This window comes from Panthera onca, chromosome C2 (assembly GCF_046562875.1).
Source record: "Panthera onca isolate mPanOnc1 chromosome C2, mPanOnc1 haplotype 2, whole genome shotgun sequence".
In the NCBI taxonomy this organism is placed as follows: Eukaryota; Metazoa; Chordata; class Mammalia; order Carnivora; family Felidae; genus Panthera; species Panthera onca.
The window spans coordinates 73,180,290-73,204,898 of record NC_138347.1 but is presented as its reverse complement, the minus strand read 5'-3'; the positions used below and the strand labels follow the sequence as shown (position 1 = coordinate 73,204,898).

Genomic DNA, 24,609 nt, shown 5'->3' with positions numbered 1-24,609 from the left:
TCAAGCAAATTAGTTGAAATGACCAGGTCAAGATTTGATTTAATCACTGATTTCTGCTAAACATACAGTTTGACAGAAACTTTATGTATATTCCTCAATCGTATTTCATTGTACAATTCTAAATTGCTTTTGTAAAACAACATTTTTAAAGAGAAGTACAAACACAAAAGAGAAAATGTCATTTAAAAGCAAAGCCCTGGGGCGCCTGGGTGGCTCAGTCACTTGAGTGTGTGACTTCGGTTCAGGTCATGATCTCGTGGTTTGTGGGTTCAAACCCCATGTCGGGCTCTGTGCTGACAGCTCAGAGCCTAGAGCCTACTTTGGATTCTGTGTCTCCCTCTCTCTTTGCTCCTCTTTATCGCATGTGTGCAAGCAATCTATCTCTCTCTCTCTCTCTCAAAAATAAATGAACATTAAAAAAAATTTTTTAATAAATAAAGTAAAGCCCTTTGTAATCATATAGTCAAAGAATCTGAAACTTTAGCTTAGAGTTCTTCAACATTTCACCATTTCTTTAAAAAAAAAAGTCTTTGTTCTTGGTCATCTAAGATATGTGTGAAAAGTTGTAGTCATAGCAAAAAAAAAAAAAAAAAAAAAAAAAAAAAAAACTTGTTGTAACATCTAAGAAGCTAATGTGTAAGGCAGACTAGTTAATTGAATATTCCTTAGTATAAAAAGTATACAGAAATATCATCATCTCAGTTCAAATCCTACTCCATCATTCACTTCTCTAAGCTGAAGATATTTTGTCTAAGTTTCTTCATCTACAAAATGAGTAAAGAAATACATACCTAAATGATTTGTAAAGGTTAAATGAGGGACTGTCTATACCACTGACCACAGTATATACCATGACACAAAGAACATGATAAGAGCTTCTATGTCTCCTTTCTCTTATCCCCACATTCTGAGGTGAGTTTTTCCTCCCTATTACTTCTACTCTGTAATGAAAGAGAACCATCCTGGAATGTATGTTTAATAAATGAATGAATGAGTGAAATGAAACAATCTATACAACATTCCTTCAAATATTGGACAACAGATATTATTCCTTTTCATCTCTCCCAAATACCTATTGAACCTATATAACTTTTATAAATGTGCAAGGTGTTAAAAAGGCCAATATTATAGACCATACCCTCCATAGCTTAAAACTTAATAAAAATCATTAAAAAATTCTTAACTGTTAAAACTTAAATGTTACTTACATATTAACAACAAAAGCATGATTAAGTACCAAATTAAGCAAAACATAAAATAATGTTAAAAGAAAGGGGAAAAAACAGAAGGCCATCAGCAAAGTTTCACAGGATTATTATGAACAAAGTTCAGCAAACCACAGCCTTTCAGGCAAGTCTAGACCATAGCCTGTTTTTGTTTTGTTTTGTTTCTTTAAACTTCTAAAGTTTATTTATTTTAGAGAGAGAGAGAGGGAGAGGGAGAGGGAGAGAAAGAGCAAGAGGGAGAGGGAGGGAGGCGGAGAGAGAGAGAAAAAATGAATCCCAGGTAGGCTCCACACTGTCAGCACAGAGCCTGATGTGGGGCTTGAACTCATGAGCTGAAATCATGACCTGACCCAAAATCCAGAGTTTAACTGATTGAGCTACCTAGGCACCCCCATAACCTGTTTTTATGCCCATGAGCTAAAAATGGTTTTTATATTATTTAGTGATTGGAAAAAACAAAAGAATAATATTTAATGACACAAGAAAATTATATTAAATTAAAATTCAGCGCCTACAAATAAAGTGTTTTGGAAACACAGCCAAGCTCATGCCATATTGTCTATGGCAGCTTCCATGCTATAATGGAATGGAAGAGTTGAGTAGTTTAGGAAGAGAGACCATATGGCCCACAAAGCCTTGAAATATTTACTATTATCTGGCATTTTAGAGGAAAAGTTTACTGACTCCTTATTATGAATATTAAATACAAAAACAAGAATGAAAATCCTTTCTCATATACAAAATACATATAAGAAAATAATTTTTAGGACTTAGTTCTGGTTGACTCTACCCTAACAAGCTGAATAAGCCCATAATTTAGAAAAAAAAAGTCACTTTACTTTTAATAACACCTTCATTATTTTATCTATTCCTGCATCACAGTGTTTTATGATCAACTTAGAAAACAGTTAACTAAAAACATAAAATTAGAATAGGAAAAAAATCTAGCAGCAAGTATTAACACTGAGACATTTCTAATCACATGGTGATCACTTTCAGCTGTGAATTAAATGAAGCTCTATGAGAAGCACAAAAATAGAACTCTCCCTACCCAGATAATTGCACACCCCTGATGTAGCAATAACCTTTATAAACCACTATTTTTATAAAATGATCCATAAAAATAACTAAATAGTATGACTAATATGAGCACTATATTTTCTTTATAAAAGAAAATTATTTGAGAGAAACAAGTGTGATGAAGAATTGTAGCCATCCATTTGAAATCCTAAACACATACACACACAGACACGGAAAAAAAAACAACCCTAACTTCCACTTGAACCGTGGCAATATCCTCAAAATGGAATTAATAATCTAAGACTGGGTCACATGATGACACAATCTAAAATGTAACAACAGGATATTCAAGATCACTAATAGGCACATAAATATTAAAGATTAAATATTTAAACAAAGATGGATTTGCGACTCTAAGTAATAACTACCTTCTAAAGAATTAACAAAGATAAAATAAACTATAATGTACAGACTTTGAAACTAACATCTATATTCCTTGTTTTATATAATAGATACATTCTTAAAGGTTGCATATACATTAAATAACCATTTAGATACTGAGAGGAGTTGCCTATATACCCATCATGGCACCTACCATCCCCAACCAACTTCCTCTTTCAGCTCAAGAGCTTTATCTACTGCAGGCAATGCTTCACTGTTTATTCTTTGCAAAGAAAGGACAATGGCTGGATCAGGGATAGTCCACTGACCCAAGGGCAGCCCTGTCTCAATAAGTGGCAAAGCTAGATGACCAAAACTAGAGATGGCTGTAGGATGAGACGGCTCCCTCTACATTTTTGACCAGAGAACACAGAGAGTACACACCCTGGAAATCTGCTTTTTAAAATAAATCTCTCACTAAATCATTTTGTAATGTGAATAGCCACCCCTTTGTTCAGTAAATTCTGGGTCCTTTAGAATTGGGTCTCTTTAACACCTTCATGTTGAGAGGCAATGGGATGGATTTTTTTTTTTTTTAAAGAGCCAGTGTTTGAATACAATATTTTACTTACTGCCTATGTAACATCAAACAAGTTCTTTGTGCTTCAAATTCATCTGCAAAATACAGATAATGACATTCTCTTCCATAGAGCTATATGATAAATTTTAAAATACATATAAAAATTTCAGCACAGTGCAGGACACTCATTGGGTATTGAATAAATACCAGCTATAATTATGTATGTTAAAGAAAATACACGATCTCTTTTAATTTTCATTTTATGGGCCCAAAAGGGAAGGAAGCAGTAATTAGATTAATCACGTACTTCCCACATGAATTTGAAGTGGTTTGAAAAAGAAGCAAAAAAGTTAAAACAGCAAATAAAATAGCAAGTCCAAATTGCAAACACTTCAATACTCTTGCCATTTTCCAAAAATTGTATGTCAAACACACTTTTCCTAACTTCATTACTTCAGTCTAGGCCACAGTGCTATACTACATGGTAAGATATTATTTGAAAATCCACTTGGTTTTCCAAGGTTGTCAAGGTCAGTTCTGTGTGATTCTTCTAAGAACAAACAGAGCCAACTCTGCAATCAGTACAAAGAAGTATTAAGGCTCTGAATGCATGTTTATTGCATATCAATATTGAGTCACCTTTTAAAAATGACTAAGTCTTTATTTTTGAGAAGTCTCAATGAAATTAAAAGGTCTTTATTGCCCAATATTAGGTTAGAAACGTTATAACTGCTCCTATTTGCTCAGATTGGTCTACTGAGCAAACCTGGCAAAACCCATGAGAAATTCAGTCCTGTAATGGGTAAGAGTATTGTAAAAAACACAGACTAGAAATGGAAATCAAGAGTTTAGTCTAACTCTCTACCAACTAATATGAGTCCCTGAGAACATAATTTAATCTCTCCAAACCACAGTTATCTCATCCATCCAAAGAGAGGAATAGACTGGATCATCTTTATTATTACCTCCGGATCTTAACAATCAATTATCCCAGAATAAGCATTCAAAGGAAAATTAGAACCTAGATTTGATTATCTTCTCCCAAGCAAGATTTCCCCCAGGTCCTCATTCATGCTTTCAACACAGAGAAAAAAAGAAAAACCTATAAGCGATGAAAACCCTCACCAAAATTTATATTGTTAAGTCATTCATCTTTTTCAAACGTCTCCTCTACGTACTTTCTAAAAGATCATAAGTATCGGGGAAGATAGTGGTGGTTTTTTGTAAAATTTTTGTTCAGCTTAACATTTTAGGGAAAAAAATTTTTTTAATTTGTTTTTTAAGTAGCCTTCATACCTAACGCAAATGCTAACACATGGCTTTAACTCATGACCCTGATATCAAGACCTGAGCTAAGATCAAGAGTCAGAGGTCTGGGGTGCCTGAGTGGCTCAGTGGGTTGGGTGTCCGACTTTGGCTCAGGGGATGATCTCACGGTTCGTGAGTTCGAGCCCAGCATTGGGCTCTGTGGTGACAGCTCAGAGCCTGGAGCCTGCTTCGGATTCTGTGTCTCCCTTTCTCTGCTCCTCCCCCACTCATGCGCACGCGCTGTCTCTCTCTCTCTCAAAAATAAATAAAGCTTAAAAATTTTTTTTTTTAAAAGTCAGATGTCTTATTGACTGGGCCACCCAGGAACCCCAGGAAAAAAATGATTTTATCTTTTGTCCACACACATATCTTTCTGAGTGAACTCCATTATATTTATTTTTTTAAAGATTGTAAACATTATTCTACCATTTCCTCATGAAAAAAAGTAAATCTAAAAAAAAGTAGTTGTGGCATCTGGGTGGCTCAGTCGGCTAAGCATCCGACTTTGGTTCAGGTCATGATCTCGTGGTTCGTGAGTTTGAGTCCCACATAGGGCTCAGGATCGCTGCTGTCAGCACTGAGCTTACTTCGGATCCTCTGTCCCCTTCTCTGCCCCTCCCCCCCAAAAAAATAAACATACAAACAAAAAACAAAAGTAGTTAAAGGAACACGTACCCTTCTCCCCTCATGTCCTCTCCTGCCGATAACACAATATCCAAAATAAAACCATTCAGGCCAGAAAGGAGCATAATTAAAGAAGCAACCAAACCATAGCCCATGGTGGAGATGCAAACAGTATGGTTCAGGCGAATGAACAGCATACACTCAAGTTATTACTCAAGTGTCAATAACCCTATGAGTCCAAGTCTATCACTAAAAAAAAAGGGTAGCACTCTTAAAATAGTATCCAAATCACCATTCTGCATAGAGAAGTGTAGATGGGAGAAGGGAGTAAGTACAGAAGCATCTGTTCCTAGGGCTCCAGGTTCTCTCCTTAACAGGGGTATCATGGATCTCTATAGAAATAACTCTAAATAAAGTTATTTTTTTATCACAGCCCATAGCAAACATTCAAAGGAAATACTGATAATGTTTTATTTTTACCAGATAGGAAATCCTTTTTTTTTTTCCTCATAAAAAATCAGTACTATGTTAGAAAGCTGTTTCCATTTCATCCTCCTGCAACAGCCTGAATTTCTTGTCCAGGCAGTTAGTATATGCAAGCAGCTGAAATGCCACTATAATTACAGTGGGAGTTAATATCATTCTACTGTGCCATAAAAGAAGGTGGTGGAACAAGACATGGTCCTTCTATTGTGCTGGGATCCATACGTCAACAGTGACAGATGACCGGTTAATAGTCCCTTCCAGTTTTCACAGTCAAGGGTGTAAAGCTAGAATGAAGGTATAGTCATCTAAAGAGGGTAAGGTCACTTTAATCCGAAAAAACAGAGGGTTAAGGGAAAAAACTACAAACTTAAAGACTACTACATAATGTTGCTTTCAACTGAGCCCAGAGAAATAAAAGCTGAAGAAAAATGTATTTGTCTTGAAATCACAATAAACTTAGGAAGGTATACCTCAAAAAAATTTTTTTAATTGACTTTCTACAATTCGGTCCATTCCCAAGAATCTTATCACTACGTAGTAGGTTTTGACATGATAGGAAAATAAAGTAGTTACCATCACTGTTTAAAGAATTAAAATCAAATGTTCAACAAGAGCAGTTAAACTGCAATGCTTATCATATCAGTGGCATGTCAGGGTCAATACCTTTAGGGAGAAGAGAGCACTGTAAACTTCATGGTACATAACAGGGGGAGAGTAGATCTCTATGAGGAAAGAACATTGTAACTGATAATACTGTCAGGATGACCAAGTATTTCAGATAAGATGGGCCTATCTGCAGACTCACAGTGAGAGAAAGGAGCAAGATTGTAGGGACACTTAGGGCCAAGCCCAGACAAAAATGTCAAAAAGTATAATCAGAGACCATATTCCCCCTTTCATGGCTGTTCTTTTCAGGAACTGGAAATGGTACTTAAGCCACAGGATATCCTGTAAATCAGAGCAGGTAAATAACTACATAAAGGGTCTTTCAGGGTTCTATCGGGGACATGTCTTAGGCTGCTAACCAAATCACACCTATAACTTTTCCAGGCTTCTCCATTAACAACAACAACAACAAAAAATCTGCTTTAGTCCATAATGAAAATAATTTCACCAGATATTTTCACTGTGTTTTATAATTTGCATGGCGCCTGCATGTATGATATAGCAATTGTTATATTAAGAGAAGAATACAGAATAGTAATATGAACTAAAAAAGAGAAAAAAACATTAACAGGAAATGAGCTACAATCCCAGAGTCACAGAATCCTGAACTGGAAGAAACCTTAGCAAACTGCTGAATGTCAGAACTGTTAAATGAAAGTTAATGAATGAAATGAAAGTAGAGTGGCTGTGTTTAGAGTGGTATTTCATCTCCATTAAAACCCTGCAATTTTACAAGATCTGTAAACAGGATCCAGAAGACTACAAATTTAGGAGCCTAATAAACAGGCTCAGGGTTTTAAAGACACTGGTCATACCATGAACTTCAGGCTAGTAAACTTGTGACACTGAAGTACCTTCTCCTCAGTGGAAGGAGCACCTCAAAACCACCACCTCCACAAAGCACCCCATACTCACATCAAATAGAGCACCTGGCACTCAATATGATAAATCCAACTATTGGTCTTGTTGCCCAAACTAAGAGACCTTGAGCAGAAACTATGGTCCATTTAGTTTATTTAGTTACCAAGTAAACATTTGTTTATTGGATGCATAGATGCAGTATTAAAACAATCAAAACATTAAGAACAATTACATAATCTGAAGCCCAAGGCCACTCATGACGGTTATGCCTGCATCTCGGTGTACATGTATTTATGTGTAATTCTCCAGTTCCCTCTTGCTCCAGTTTTTAGTTATTCCAATCTGCCTCTACAGCCTCACATAGATGTTACTATAAAAGTCTTTAGAGAAAATAAAAAAGAATACACAAATAATTGCTTAAACATCAAAACTGGACTTACAATGAAAGAAATTTTGAAAAAGTCAGTTCTTTCCACATACAAGAATGACCCTATACACCTTACCTAACCATTTGTAGACCTATGACTTTTTTTAAAGTTGAGAGAAATGGGAAATTCTTGTAATATAACACTAGAATATACACTAATATAGGATTTCTAAAACAAGCCTTGAAAGAAACCTCAAAGGAGCTAAGGAGGAATTCACTGTAACACCACCACAAAATTATACTACCATGCATAATCAAATAGAATCCTTAAACATCCAAAGAGAAGAACCAAAATAGTTATACTAAAGTTGGGGGGAATTTTTTGAACAACTTTTTAAAAACCACTACTAGAAAAATTCAGACAAATGAAGAAACTTGAGATTTCCCTTCCTTTTCTCTAACAACAAACAAGACCAAGTATCAATTGCTTGAGATATGCAGATGAAATAAACAAAGATTCCCTGCTCTCCTAGCTCTTACATTGGAAGAGGAAGACAGTCAATAAACAATAAACATAATAAATAAGTCATTTAAATAGTATTCTGTAAAGTGCTAAGTGCTATTAAAAAAACAAAAGGTTGGGGCGCCTGGGTGGCTCAGTCGGTTAAGCGTCCGACTTCAGCTCAGGTCACGATCTCGCAGTCTGTGAGTTCGAGCCCCGCGTCGGGCTCTGGGCTGATGGCTCAGAGCCTGGAGCCTGTTTCGGATTCTGTGTCTCCCTCTCTCTCTGCCCCTCCCCTGTTCATGCTCTGTCTCTCTCTGTCCCAAAAATAAATAAACGTTAAAAAAAAAAAAAAAAAAAAAAAGGTAAAACAGACGTGGGGGGGCAGAGCAGGGGACAGGGACAACTACAATTTTAAATAAGGTGGTCAAGATAGTCCTCACTGAGAAAGTGACATTTGAGCAAAGCCTGAAAAAGTGAACCACACAGACAAGGATGTTATGGACATAATATCACACCAATGCAACAGCCCTGGTGTGTTAAGGGAATACCAAGGAGGCCAGTATGGCTGAAACAGAACAAGCAAAAGAGGGGCCCCTGGGTAGGTCAGTCAGTTAAGTGTCCGACTTTGGCTCAGGTCATGATCTCATAGTTCATGAGTTCCAGCCCCACTCAGGTCATGATCTCATAGCTCATGAGTTCCAGCCTCATGTTGGGCTCTGTGCCAACAGCTCACAGCCTGGAACCTGCTTCAGATTCAGTGTCTCCCTCTCTTTCTGCCCTCCCACCACTTGTGTACCATTTCTCCCTCTCTTTCTGAAATACAAATAAACATCTTTTTAAAATTAAAAAAAAAAAAAAAAAAAAGAACATGCAAAGGGAAGAGATGCAGGAGAGGAAATGAGACAATTAAGGGAGAGCCCCATCACCATTAACAGCCTATGGCCTAGTAGGCGAATGACAAAAATTCTACCTTTACTCTAAGTGAAATGGGGAACCACTGAAGCAGGGAAGAGACACAATATGACTTCGTTTTTCAGGAATCACTCTGGCTGCTGTATGGAGAAGATTGGAGGGAAACAAAAAAGGAAGCAAAGAGACCAGTCAGGAAACTAGAGATCATCCAGGTAAGCGATGAAGCTGGTTTAAACTAAATCCTGTCAGTGGTAAGAAATGTTAATCTGGATATATTTGCAAGGTAGAGCTAAGAGGATTTCCTCATGAATTGGATGTGATGTGTGAGCACATGCACAGGTATACCACTGAGCAGGTAAATATGAAAATAAGGATGGATTCAAAGTTTTTAGCTGGAATAGCAAGAAAGGACAGAGTTGTAACCAACTGAGATGGAGAAGGCTATGGGCAGAACAGGTCTGGGGAGAAAAGAACGAGAGCTCAGGTTTGGACTTGATCTGAAATATTTATCATATATACAAGTGGTAACATCAAGGTGGATAAAAATGAGTCTAGAGTTTAGGAGTCTGCAATGAGGATATACGTTTAGGAATCATGAACATACAGATAGTATTTACAGCCACAAGACTGGGTATTTTTGGAAAAAGTGAAGATAGGAAAAATGATTAAGGACTGAGGTCTGGGGCACTCAGTATTAAAGGTCAGGAAGAACAAGAAGAAATAGCAAAAGAAACAGAAGGAGCAACTAAGGAGATAAGAGGAGAACCAAGAGAATGTGATGTAGAAGGGAAGTGGAAAAAATGTAACAAGAACGAAGTGATTAACTATGTTTAAAGCTACTAACAGATCAAAGACAAGTCAAAATGGGTGGGAAACAATTATTAAATATTGTAAAACACTTCTGGCCTGATACTTTGATAAACCATGAGTCTGCTCCTATAGAAAAGATTAATTTAATATTTTAAAGTAGAAGTATAGAAAATTTTCTAGGAATATAAGGCACATGAAACTAAAACGAGACAAAAAATTCCCAAGTAGAAACTGAAAACGCATTTTAACAATCACCAAGGAAGACAAGTAGGTAGGTTCCCCCTTTCCCTCTCCATTCTCAATCTCTCTTCCTGGAAGATAAAGGTTATTAATTAGACAAAAAAGAAATCTTCACATTCTTTCTCAGGAAGTCTGGGGCAAAAGTTCTACTGCCATTCATAATATTAAACACAATCTAACTCCTATAAATTCAAGAACCGCTAATATAGCTCTAACTCCTCATGAGACAACACACAGATCAAAATCTGTATTTGTCTTTCTATAAAATGAGGATTGATTTCATTCCAACTCTATGATTCATTTATATAGCCACAGCTATGTTATCCTTTGCTGATAAGTTCTCAAAATTAAAAACAACACATATACACAAAACTTTAACCATTTCAAATTAATTTTATTCACTCTTTAGGGATGGGTTATAATTCTGTCCCACAAATTCACCAATCCTGTTTTTCAGCAGTAAACCAAAGTGGAAGTCTGGGTTATCTTCATGTGAATAATCTAGCTATGGTAACCTTAATGCAATCCTATTAACTATACTGCTGGGAAGCCAAGAATCTTTATACTTCAAATTTTATTGTCCATCAGCAAGTCACCATTCCTGCATGTAACCGTCCTTACACTCTGAAAAAGACTGCGACTTAAGTGAGAGACTGGACAACTTCAGGAATACGTACATTTAAGCTGAGCATTTATTCCTACTCCTTGGTTCATCAAGAGATCTAATCCACTGATTTACAAGGGATGAGAAAGGACTACAGAAATAGTGGATGCTCATTAAACACCTGTGGACTTAGAACATCTTAGTTGCACATTCTTGGTAATACCTAATGTTCCCAACTAAATAACGGGAAAATATTCAAAGACAATAGGCGACTTAACTGAGAGAATTAAATAAACCAAGATGTATAATGAGGATGAATTTACCTTCAGAGAACTGCAAATGTGACACTTACAAGTATAAACTCAAACACCTGTGCAAGTTCAAAATATTTTGTGTTTAACACAATTCAAGGGGAAAGAAACACAAGCTACTACTTAAACTTTTACAGACTTAAGAACTGGCTTAAATCTTATTTGTCCCATGTGAGGCCATGTACCATATCTAAATCTGTGTCTAACAACCTGTCTTATGAAAGGATCCTACTGGGGCCTCAAAATAACTGCTGACAAGTCTTTTTTGAGCTTAATGCCATAGGAATGGAAATATATGTGGATATGATATACACTAAAGTCCAGAATATATAAAGATGCCAGTAAAAAAGTCTCCTGGGATAATGGTACCCACACCTATACCTGACCAAATAATGAGCATGTCGAAATACAGACTCCTAGATCCCAGCCCCGCTCACTCTGACATAATTTCAATCTTCACAGTTGAGAAATGTGTAATTTTAATAAGCTCCTGGGTGACACTAGGATGCAATCAGCCACAGGGAAGGTCACTACCCTCAAAGTCAAAATAAAAATACACTGTAACACACAAACGTGAACTTTTTCTTATATAAAACACACAACATTTTAAAATAAGAAATCATATGTATGTCGGTGAGTTGGAAACAGAAATCACCTAGTTTTAAAATTCTAGTGACTACTTTAAACTATTATTACTGTGCCCAACATTGCTGAAGAAAAAAGGCATGTTTCTTAAGGAAACAGCCTAACATTAAATAGATGTATTTACTGTATGAATATGGAGTTGTGTCATATTCTGATAGGCTATATTATTTAAAGCTGCAGGAATAAAACCACATTCCTGAAGGGTAAAGTCATTCCCAGTGGCAAGTGTTAAAGTAGCACGTACATCTTGTCCATCATATGGACAAGACTAGGAACAAAAACCACAGTGTCCAATGAAAAACAAAGGCATACGGTAGGAATGCAAGTTATTGTTTGACGGGTACTGAGTTTTGCTTTTGCAAGATGAAAAGAGTTCTGGAGATGGACAGTGATAATAGGTGTCCAATATACATGCACTTTAATACCACTGACCTGTGCACTTAAAAATAGTACATTTTATGTTATATATACTTTACCACCATAAAAAATGGAAAATAAAAGTAAGGATTTCTTCACATCAAAAGACATCATACACACTTTATTTAGCTATTTCCTTCGTAATCTCTAATCTTTAGTTTTTTGCCTATGACTGGTATATTCCTAATACTGAGCAATTTCAGAGAAATTTCTGAGTCAAACCATTGAGAGATTTAGAGATGCTTAACATAATAATTATGTTGCATTAAAATTCATAGTGGAGGTCAAAATGTTTTAAAGCTGGGTCTTGATGGTAAAGGATTATATCATATACTATATAAACCTGCTGGTTAACTACTTAAGAATCTATGCGTAACTTAAAAATGAAAATCAGCATACTCTACTAAGTAAAGTAGCATAACTTTTGCTCAGAATATAAAATTTGAAATTCTGAATAGCAGTTAGTAATGAGCAGAGATTTGAGCCCTTTTCAGCATATGAAGTCTTTGTAAAATTAATCTTGAGAACAACAAATTAAGACCATAACAACTGTCTGAAATCAGCAGTAATTATAAAATCAATCTTGGAAATAATAACAAAAGTAAGACTGTAACAACTCTTGAAATCGGCAGTAATTTTTTTTTATGTTCCAATATAACTTTATGGAAACAAGTTTGAATTTTATATAATTTTCACATCACATAATATTATTTAATGCCAGTACACTTAACATACAGTGTTAGTGTCTGATGTACAACATAGAGATTCAGCAATTTTATACATTACTCAGTGCTCACCAAGATAAGTGTACTCTTAATCCCCTCCACCTATTTCACCCATACGCCCCACCACCAACTCCCTCTGGTAACCACCAGCTTCTTCTCTAGTTAAGACTCTGTTTTTTGGTTTGTCTCTTTTTTTCTTTGTTTTGATTCTTAAATTCCACACACGAGTGAAATCGTATGGTACCTGTCTTTCTCTGATTTATTTTGCTTAGCATTATACCCTCTAGATCCCTCCATGTAGTTGTAAATCACAAGATTTCATTCTTTTTATGGTTGAATAATATTCCATTGTGTGTGTGTGTATATATATACACAGATATATACATATATATATGCGTATATATACATGTACATATATGTGTGTGTATATAAATATATATATACACCATATCTTTATCCATTCATCTTCCAGCAAACACTTGGGCTGCTTGCATAATTTGGCTGTTGTAAATAATACTCCAGTAAAGACAAGAGTGCATATATCTTTTTGAATTTATATTATTCAGGTAAATACCCAGTAGAATTAATGGATCATATGGTAGATCTATTTTTTAATTTTTAAAACTTTTAAGTTTATTTATTTTGAGAGAGAGAGACGAGAGGCAGAGAGAGGGAGAGAGGAAGAGAGAGATCCCAAGCAGGCTCTGCACTGTCACCATGAAGACTGATGTGGGGCTTGAATTCATGAACTGTGAGATCATGACCTGAGCTGAAATCAAGAGTTGGATGCTTACTTAACCAACTGAGCCACCCAGGCACCCCAGGTAGATTTATTTTCAATTTTTGAGGAACCTCCATACTATTCTCTCCAGAGTGGCTGCACTAGTTCATATTCCCGCCGACAGTGCACAAAGGTTCCTTTTTCTCCACATCCTCTCCAACACTTGTTTTTTCTTGTGTTTTTGATTTTAGTCCTTCTCACAGGTATGAGGTGATATATCTCATTGTGGTTTTGATTTGCATTTCCCTGATGATAAGTGATGTTGGACTCCTTTTCATGTGTCTGTTGGCCATATGTATGTCTTCTTTGGAGAAATGTCTGCTCATGTCTTCTATCCATTTTTAATTGGATTATTTGGGTTCTTTGATGTTGACTTGTAGAAGTTCCTTATATATTTTGGATACTAACCCTTTATCAGATATGTTAATTGCAGATATCTTCTCCCATTCAGTAAGTTGTCCTTTAGTTTTATTGGCTGTTTCCTTTGCTGTGCAGAAGCTTTTGATGTTGACATAACCCCAATAGTTTATTTTCGGTTGTGTTTCCCTTGCTTCAGGACACATGTCTAGAAAAATGTTGCTATGGTCGATGTCAAAGAAATTACTACCTGTGCTCTCTTCTAGGATTTTTATGGTTTCAGTTCTCACATTTAGGTCCTTGATCCACTCTGTGTTTATTTTTGTGTATGGTGTAAGAAAGTGGTCCAAGTTTCATTCTTTTGCACGTAATTGCCTAGTTTTCTCAGCAGTCTCCCCAGTTGAGGAGACTTTTTTCCCATTGTACATTCTCCCCTTCTTTGTTGAAGCTTAATTGACCATATAATCGTGGGTTTATCTCTGGGCTCTCTATTCTGCTCCACTGAAATCAGCAATAGCTTTTTTAAAATAGCTTGTAGGGGTGTCTGGGTGGCTCAGTTGGTTGAGCATCTGACTTCATCTCGTGTCATGATCTCACAGACCCTGAGTTGGAGCCCCAGTGTTGGGCTCTGTGCTGACAGCTCAGAGCCTGGAACCTGCTTCAGATTCTGTGTCTCCCTCTCTCTCTGCCTCTCCCCAGCTCACACTCTGCTCTCTCTCTCCCCCCCCCCTCTCTCTCAAAAATAAACATCAAGAAAAAATTTTATAAATAGTTTGTATAAATAAGTAATGTTTCTTATTCGTTCAACAAATATTTAACATTTATGCCAGACATTGTATAAGAGACTTAGAATATAATAGTAAACAAAATGAACAAGTCTCTGCTTTCATGGAACTAAATGGGGTTAAGAAAATAAAGATATAAAATATGTATACAGATTGTATTAGATGGTGTAAAGCACTTTTTTTCAATGTTTATTTTTGAGAGAGAGAGAAAGAATTGTGTGTGTGTGTGTGTGTGTGTGTGTGCGTGTGTGCACGTGCAGGACAGGGACAGAGAGAGGGGGACAGAGAATCCAAAGCAGGCTCTGTGCTGACAGCAATGACCCCGATGTGGGGCTCAAACTCACAAACCCCGAGATCATGACCCAAGCCAAAGTCAGATGCTCAACTGACTGAGCCACCCAGGCGCCCCTAAAGCACTTTTTTAAAGTGGAATATGGGGATACAAAGTGATGAAAGGGGTTCAAATATTAATATTTAACAAAAAAATATGTTTGAAATATACTGAGGAATGGAAAGAAATTGCCTGAACAATATAAAGTGAAGAAAATAATAAATGTGATTTGTTATATTCCATAGAAGAAAGTTTTATACATAAGTTTTAATATAATATATATTAAATTGCTTTATATATAATATATAAATTGCTTTTAGTATATATTAAATACATATTTAAATTTAGACATTAAAGCACAGAAGATTTGTTCTTTTTATAATTTTTTGGTTGGGAGTGTTTTTTTCGGTTCAAAATTTTATTGATTCTGGCTTATCTTATTTGGTGGGACATACCACAATCTTGATTTCTTAGGTTAGAACACTAATCAATTAATTAGAAAATTATAGTACACAAACAAAAATGCCTGATATTTATGTAAAAGTAAATGCTGCTTAAGAGATTGAAAAGCCACAGACTGGGAGGAAATATTTGCAAAGCACATATCTAATAAAGGATTGTTATTCAAAATATACAAAGAATTCTTAAAACTCAACAATGAAAAAGCAAACAATTTGATTTGAAAAATGGACCTAAGATCTGAATATCTCACTACAGAAGATATACAGACAGCAAACAAGCATATAAAAAGATGCTCCATATCACATCGTTAAGGAATATCATCAAATCATTAGGGAAATGCAAATCAAAACAATGTGATATCACTATATACCTATTAAAATGGCCAAAATCTAGGGGCACCTGGGTGGCGCAGTCGGTTAAGCGTCCGACTTCAGCCAGGTCACGATCTCGCGGTCTGTGAGTTCGAGCCCCGCGTCGGGCTCTGGGCTGATGGCTCGGAGCCTGGAGCCTGTTTCCGATTCTGTGTCTCCCTCTCTCTCTGCCCCTCCCCTGTTCATGCTCTGTCTCTCTCTGTCCCAAAAATAAATAAAAAACGTTGAAAAAAAAAAATTTTTAATGGCCAAAATCTAAAATACCAACAAGTGCTGGTAAGAATGTGGAGCAACAGGAACTCTCATTCATTGCTAGTAGGAATGCAAAGTGGCCACTCTGGAAGACATTTTGGGGCTTTCTTATATAACTAAACATACTCTTTTCTTTCCTTTTTCTTTTTGTTTCTTTTTTTTTTTCCTTTGAGAGAGAAAGCGTGAGCAGGGAGGGGGCAGAGTGGGGGGTGGGAAGCAAAGGAGGGAGAGAGAGAGGGAGAGAGGGAGGGAGGGAATCTTAAGCAGGCTCCATGCTCAGCACAGAGCCTGACACGGGGCTGGATCCCACAACCCTGGGATCACAATATGAGCCAAAATCGGGGCGCCTGGGTGGCTCAGTCGGTTAAGCATCCGACTTCAGCTCAGGTCACGATCTCACGGTCCGTGAGTTCTAGCCCCGCGTCGGGCTCTGGGCTGATGGCTCAGAGCCTAGAGCCTGCTTCAGATTCTGTGTCTCCCTCTCTCTCTGCCCCTCCCCTGTTCATGCTCTGTCTCTCTCTGTCTCAAAAATAAAATAAACGTTAAAAAAAAAATTTAAAAAAAAAAAACAATATGAGCCAAAATCAAGAGTCAGATGCTCAAATGACTAAGCCACCCAGGTGCCCTGAAAAACTAAAAATACTCTTCACATACAATCCAGCAATTGTGCTCATTGACATTTACCCAAATGAGTTGAAAGCTTAGGTCTACACAAAAATGTACACAGGGATATTTACAGCAGCTTTATTCTTAACTGACAAAACATCCAAGCATCCAAGATGTCCTTCAGTAGGTGAATGGATAAACTGTGGTATATCTAGAAAGTGGGATATTATTCAAAAGAGCTAAAAAGGAATGAGCTATGAAGCCATGAAAAGATGTAGAAGAAACTTAAGTATATACTAAGTGAAAGAAGCCAATATGAAAATGTTATATGTTGTATGATTTCAACTATATGACATTCTGGCAAAACTATGCAGACATTAAGAACATCAGGGGCTAAGAAGGGAGGGATGAATTGGCAGAGCCCAGAGGATTCTGAGGGCAGTGAAACTATTCTGCATGTTAGTATGACGGTGGGTGGCTGTCATTACACATTTGTCCAAACCCACAGAATGAACAACACCAACAGTGAACCCTAATGTAACCCATGGACTTTGAGTGATAATGATGTATCAATTCAGGTTCCTCAATTGCAACAAATGTGCCATACTGTGATGTCTGATGTCGATAAGTGAGGAGATTGTAAGCATGTGGGACAGAGATAACATGGGAATTCTCTACTTTCTGCTCAAGTTTGCTGTGAACCCAAAACTACTCTGAAAAATAAAGTCTATTAAAAAGAATACATACAGGGGTGCCTGGGTGGCTCAGCCAGTTAAGCATCAGACTCTTGATTTCGGCTCAGGTCATGATTTCGCGGTTCGTGAGCTCAAACCCAGAGTCAGGCTCTACACTACCAGCACAGAGCCTGCTTGGGATCCTCTTTCTCCCTCTCTCTTCCTCTCTCTCTCTGCCCCTTCCCCACTTGCATGTGTTCATGCTCTCTCAAAACAGAAAAAAAAAATACACATTTGCTGATGTGTATCATCATTTATGTCTATAAAATATTTTCAAATGTATGATCATTCAGTACCATTGATTGATTAAATTTTTCTATGTATGAAAGATAAAAATAACTTATAAAAATTTTTATATATATGGCTGGCTCAGTCAGTAGAGCATTAGTCTCTTGATCTTGGGGTTGTGAGTTCAAGCCCCAAACCAGGTGGAAAGGTTGCTTAAAAATAAAAAACCTTTAAAGAAAAAGATATTTGTGCAAAATAAGTGTAAAAGATATACGTGTAAAATAAGGTGAAATTTTAAGATGAAAAAAAATAAAGTGAAGACAAACTACATATTGGGCAGAGAGATTTTCACTGACAAAGGATTATTTCATTTATACAAAAATTCTACAACAACAACAACAACAACCGCAAAAAGACAAGTGAGCCAATAGAAAATAAGGGGGGAAAATATGAATAGGTAACTTATAGAAGAAACATCAATGAACAATCAACGTGAAAAGATGCCCAACTTCATTAGCAATTAATTAAACAAATTTAAAATCACAAGATACCATTTCACATCCATCAGACCGGGAAAGTATTACAGTCTGACAATACCAAACATAGGAGAGGATATAACACATACAGTCCCCATACATAGCTGGTGAGAGTATACATCAATATAACCCCTTTATAGAAAGCAATTTGACAATATCTGATAAAATTGAAGATACATATCCCCTTCCACCTGGTAGTTCTATTCCCTAGCTCTCACACTTGTGCAGAGACATGCACAGGAAATTTCACAGTGACAATATCAACACAGTAGCACTGAGGGGAAAAAAAAAAGGAAACAATTTAAATGTCTATCCACAGAAGGGATAAATACAATAAAGAATTTTCTTACAATGGATTTCCAAATGCCATGAAAACTGTGAAAAGAAACTAAAAAAACAAGTATCGATTAGGTTGAATCTCACAATTTCACAATTATAATGCAGAACATAAAAACATATTCAACAAAAACACTTTGAGAAAGCCTGTTATTTGGCAAGCAGCTCTCTCAGCATAAGCTTAACATATATGTCATAAAATGCAAAAGGAAATTATCCCAAACTACAAAACCAATTTTCCCTCAAGGAAATAAATATCAAGATCTCACACCTCTATCTCCAGCTCATATCTGTCAGAGCTTCAGACTGCCTATTGAACATCTCTGTCTGAATGGACCATGACTAAATAAAAAATGGGCATTATCTTCTCCACCAAATCTGCTCTATTTCAGTGAGTAGCAACAATATTCCCACAGTTGATCAAGACATAAATCTAGACATCATCCTGGACTCTATCTTCCTCATCCGTCATATCCAAGCAAACACAATGTCCTAGTATTCTACCTCCTAGATACCTTGATGCTATCCCACTTCTATCTCCACTAATTACCCTAGAAGAGACCATCATTTCCTCTCACCTGAATTGCAAAAACCACCTTCTAAAGGACCATCTTGTTCCAATAAAGTTAATTGCATCAACACACTGCAATCAACATGTTCTTTAACAAGCAAAAGTATGACCAAGATACACTAACCTCCTACTTAACATTTTTCAATGGCTCTTTACTATCCTCAGGATAAAATCCTTAATGTGACTCAAAAGGCCCAGGATCTGGCCCTAACTTATGCCCCCATTTTCAACATTCTACATTTTCACCTACATTTGGGCCTTTGCACATGCAGTTCTGTGCCAGAAGACCTTCTTTTAAACTCCTCTTCACCTTGGTAATTCCCAAGTTTTCCTTCACCTGTCAGCATAAACATTCCACACCTTGGGAAGCTTTACTTGCCCATGCAAGACGGAGAACTTTTTTACATGTTCCTAAGATTAATTTTAATTGTATCACTTAGCACACTGTAATTTAAGTGTCCATTTACTCCACCAAACAGAGATTGAGTCTTCTTCACCATCAAAACTCCACAACTCCATAGAGGTGCGCAGGATGGCTCAGTTGGGTTAAGCAGCCGACTTTGGCTCAGGTCATGATCTTGCCGCTTGTGAGTCCAAGTCCTGTGGAGCCTGCTTCAGATTCTGTGTCTCCCTCTCTCTCTGTCCCTCCCCTGCTTGCACTCTGTCTCTCTGTCCCTCTCTCTCTCTCTCTTTCAAAAATAAATAAATTTAAAAAAAATTTTTTTATTAAACTCCAAAACATAGCTTAAAGGATTAAGAGGTTGAACTTTCTTCCAAAAGCAAGAAATTACAATATCTTGCAATTTGCAATTAACTTGTTCTTCAATGGTGTTTCTCAGTCTGCCTGAAACCCACCCTAAAAATTGTTGTTTTTAATAATTTCTGAGCAATCAAGGGATAAACAAAAATCCATATAAAAACATTAATTCTTATATAAGTGTTTTGTAGGGAATATTACCCCTTCATCATGTATATGTATGGAACTATTCAAATTATTGAAACATTATATAAGATAGAGATACTTGCAATAGATTTTTTTTTAAGTTTTATTTAAGCAATTTCTACACCCCACATGGGGCTCAAACTTACGACCCCAAGATCAAAAGCCACACATTCTTCTGACTGAGCCAGTGAGATGCCCCCCTTGCAGTAGACTATTAATTGGGAAAAAAAACTTTCGGTAAATTTCTAAAAATGGAATTGTTGAAACAAATGTTTTATGACTATAAATGTTTTAAGGGATTTTTTTTGTTTTATATATATAACATTGTATTATATATATAACAAAATATATATATATATATATGTATATATATTATATGTGTTATCTATCCTCCTAGCCCCCTCCCACAAAGGCTGAATCAATTTATACTCGCACCAGCTACATAGGAGTATATCTCTTTATATTCTGTGTATTAAGCACTTTTGTCTTTGTCAACTGGAAGATTTAAAATAATGGCATCTCAATGTTGATTTAAATTCCCATTTAATTAATACAAAATGGGAAAAAATTAGATTTGCCATCCACATTTCTCTTTTTTTCACATGCCTATTTATGATATTAGCCTATTTTCTATTGAGGTAAGTTTGCAATAAAAAATTTACCAGTTTTATTGAGATATAATTCAAATACCATACTCATTTAAGGTGCAGAATTTGAGGGGCACCCAGGTGGCTCAGTGGGTTAAACATCTGACTTGAGCTCAGGTCATGATCTCACAGTTCAGGGGTTGGAGCCCCCTGTGGGGCTCTGTGCTGACAGCTCGGAGCTAGGAGCCTGGAGCCTGCTTCAGATTGTGATTCCCTCTCTCTCTACCCCTCCCCCACTTGCACTCTGACTCTGTCTCTCTCTCTCTCTCTCAAGAATAAACATTTAGGGGCGCCTGGGTGGCTCAGTCGGTTGAGCTGCCGACTTCGGCTCAGGTCATGATCTCGCGGTCCGTGAGTTCGAGCCCCGCGTCGGGCTCTGTGCTGACAGCTCGGAGCCTGGAGCCTGTTTCAGATTCTGTGTCTCCTTCTCTCTCTGACCCTCCCCCATTCATGCTCTGTCTCTCTCTGTCCCAAAAATAAATAAAAAAAAAAAAAAACTTAAAAAAAAATTAAAAAAAAAAAAAAGAATAAACATTTAAAAAACTTTTTTTGAAAAAAAAAGTACAAAATTTGATAATTTTTAGTATATTCAGAGTTATGTACCCATCATCACAATCTAATTTTAGAACATTTACATCACCCCCAAAAAAACACTCATACCCATGAGCAGTCACTTCCCATTCCCCCTCCCCCTGTTCCCAGGTCTAGGCAACCACTAATCTACTTTCAGTCTCAGTAGATTGATCTATTCTGGACATTTCATAATAGAACTGCAAGACTTTTTTTTTTTTTCTAGTACATTTATTTTGGATTTATTTAAATAGCCAAAGAGTACCCTCTTTTGATGACAGGATGGGGAAGAATTTTTATATTAGAGTGTATTTTTAGAGCTCAGAGGTTGATAATGGACATTTTCAGATATTGGAGCTAAGTGTTAAGATTCTGACTTTTAGAAGGGGACTTTTTACGCAAACACATTCTTGAATCTAGTTATACACAATTGTTTCAGGTCTTATCTAAAAAGAATACATACTAGCAGGGGCATACCCACTACCCACTATCTAGGGGACATGTATTTAACTCACAACAGCCAGGGAGAAGAGATGTATAGGGCAAGTAAGTGGGAAAGGGCACAGAGCTTCCACGTTCTGAGCATGCCACTCTCCCCAAATCTCCACACGTTTACCAACCCAGGAGTTCCTGGCAAGACATTTTTAAGAGTTCTCTAAATACATAGAATTTGAAATTTCCTTTACATATTCCAAATATTTTCCCATCTTTCTTTATTGGTTGGGGGAGGGGGAGTAATCTTTTTATACAGTCAAACCTGTTTTAAGGTTTTGTCTTTGTTGTCATGCTCAGAAAGATTGTCCTGATCCCAAAGTTTATATATATCTCATAAATGTTTTCCATTAGTACATTCATAGCTTCAATTTTAACATCCAAATCATTACTCCACCTAAAAATCTACTCTGGAGAAGTATATGGCATCCTACCTACCTTGTTTTTTGCCAAATAGTAAGCCAGCTAGCTGTCCCTCGTTATTTCGCAGGGAACCATCCGTTTCCCATGGATTTGAAAGATCACTTTTGTCATACTCTAAACTCTTACATATATCTGAGTCTCTCTCTTTGGATTTTTAAAAAATTCTGTTCCCTTCATCAGTCAGTTCTGGGCTCAATACCACATTCTTTTGATCTCAGTACTCCATAATACATTTTAAAATCTGATAGGGGACACTACTCAATGCTGTTATTTTTCAAAGTTTTGTTGGCTACTCTCACACATTTGTTCTTAGGTTTCCTGGACTTTAGGACAATGATATTACATTTAAATTTATAAATTAATTTAAGAAGAATTTATACTTTCACAATGTTGAGTCTTCAATCAACAGGTATGATTCCTTAGTTATATCTTCCTTTTTGCTCAAGTTTTATAAAGCCCCATATATTTTGTTAACTTCATTTCTATTATTTTATATATGTTACTAATTTAAATGGGATTTTCCACCCCTTAATGTAATTTTTAAAGTTTATTTATTTTGAGAGAGAGAGAGAGAGAGAGAGAGAGAATGAGCAGGGGAGGGGCAGAGAGAGAGGGGGACAGAGGATCCGAAGTGGGTTTTGTGCTGACAGCCTGACAGCAGGGCTTGAACTCATGAACCTTGAAATCATGACCTGAGCCTAAGTCGGATGCTTAACAGACTGAGCACCCAAAAACCTAATGTTTTTATTTCTGTCTACTTACTGGCATACAGGAAAGTTACTAGCTTTATTTGATGTATAAACATGTTCAAAGCCCTTTTTTTATTATTTTTCATTATATCTGCCTTACATGTAACCAGACCTTAATATTATAAGCTGAAAATGGCATATAGGAATACAATTTAAAAATGTATTTACCTGTGACCATATTCAACAAGCTAAACTTCTCAAGGAAGACCAGAGACATTGCCAAATAAACAGCCGAAAGAATTACACAGGCATAAAATCAAGAGTTGAGGACTGTGGATAGAAATATTAAAAAAAAAAAAAAAAAAAAAAAATGCTGTTCCACTCAGTACCCAAAAATGTGACTTACTACTTAACTTTGAAATACTAAATTTGCCTCACAAATTAACATGTTTGTTTGACCAGAAAAACAAAGAAAAAATGTAGTCATGCCACAAAAATATATCCGAGAGGAATCTCACTAAGTCTAAAATGAATTATGATAGAAAAATCATGAAAATCTTCTCAGTCGTGAACCATCTGGAATGATTTTTGTGTTACACATTGTTAATTGGGGGCAAAGAGGGTCACGATTATTTATTGCTTTTCCTTCTTTTAGGCATTTGGTTACTCTTTTAGAGTAACTCTTTTAGAGTCTTTGAGAGACTCATGATCAAAATCAATGACTTCTTAATTATGTTTGCCATACTAAATCTTATCACGCTGGTGGTTTCCCTGTGATTCAGAGTGTTATCGGCCGACTAGCACTAGCGCAGGCAGAGCGAACGACATTCCTTCCCTTTGCTTTCCTTCCTGTTTTAACAACATTTTTATATGCCTTAAATGTTTCACTTAGTTTCCAGTCATATCTTTGTCATAGGAACTTTTGTGGAGACAGATAATGCTCCTTAACACAGGCAGCTTACCCCAAAACTCCTTTTTCCATTATTCAAATTACATTTTTGCAGCCTATGCAGTTAAAACCAAAGAGCAGAAAGAAACATACAAAATTAGGCAATTAGCTTGGGGCTCAAGTAAATTTACTGGTATTGTGCTCATTTCTGATCAATTTATTACTTTGATAACTCACCCACTGCATGATATAGAGAATATAAAACAATAAAAGCAATATAAAAAGAATATAAAACAAAAAAAAAACTTTAATAAATATGACTTTAAACAAATATAACCCTATTCCTGAATTGCCTACTACTCCGATTAGTAATAATAAACCAACTATGGGAAAGAAAGGGAGGCTGACATGTCTTGGTGGAAAGCAAACTAAGAAGTCAGACAAAGAATGGAGTTGATATATCCTGTGTTCTAATCCTTTACCATCATTACTTTGCCATCATGACATTGCCATGTCATACTGGCCAACCACTTGAAATCTGACTTATTCATTACTTATGAAATTCCAAATAATATCACTTACCCTACTTCTCCCAAAAGAGTTTTGAGATTCCTAAAATATCTGAGCTCCAGATATCAAAGGTAATCCATTTTAATTCTTCCATTTTAAAAGCAGAGAAAACAGGGGTGCCTGGGTGGCTCAGTCAGTTAAGCATCTGACTCTTGATTTCAGCTCAGGCTGTGATCTCATAGGTTCATGGGATTGAGCCCGACACTGGGTTCAGTGCTGACAGCATGAAGCCTGTTTGGGATTCTCTCTCTCTCTCTCTCTCTCTCTCTCTCTCTGTGCCTTCCCTGCTCACACATGCATGCTCGCTCGCTCTCTCTCTCTCTCTCGCTCTCTCTCTCAAAAGTAATC

The 24,609-nt window shown here is 36.5% G+C and overlaps 1 protein-coding gene and 1 long non-coding RNA gene across 6 annotated transcripts in view; one reads left to right on the top strand and one right to left on the bottom strand.

The window, feature by feature from the left end:
* Positions 1-24,609, bottom strand: part of ACAP2 (ArfGAP with coiled-coil, ankyrin repeat and PH domains 2) — a 155,228-nt gene that overhangs the window by 101,280 nt on the left and 29,339 nt on the right. The window lies entirely within an intron of this gene.
* Positions 8,724-24,609, top strand: part of LOC144617424 (uncharacterized) — a 30,963-nt gene continuing 15,077 nt past the window's right edge. Inside the window, exon 1 of the long non-coding RNA XR_013557946.2 lies at positions 8,724-9,148. This is a non-coding gene — a long non-coding RNA (uncharacterized LOC144617424). The remainder of the gene's footprint in view (positions 9,149-24,609) is intronic.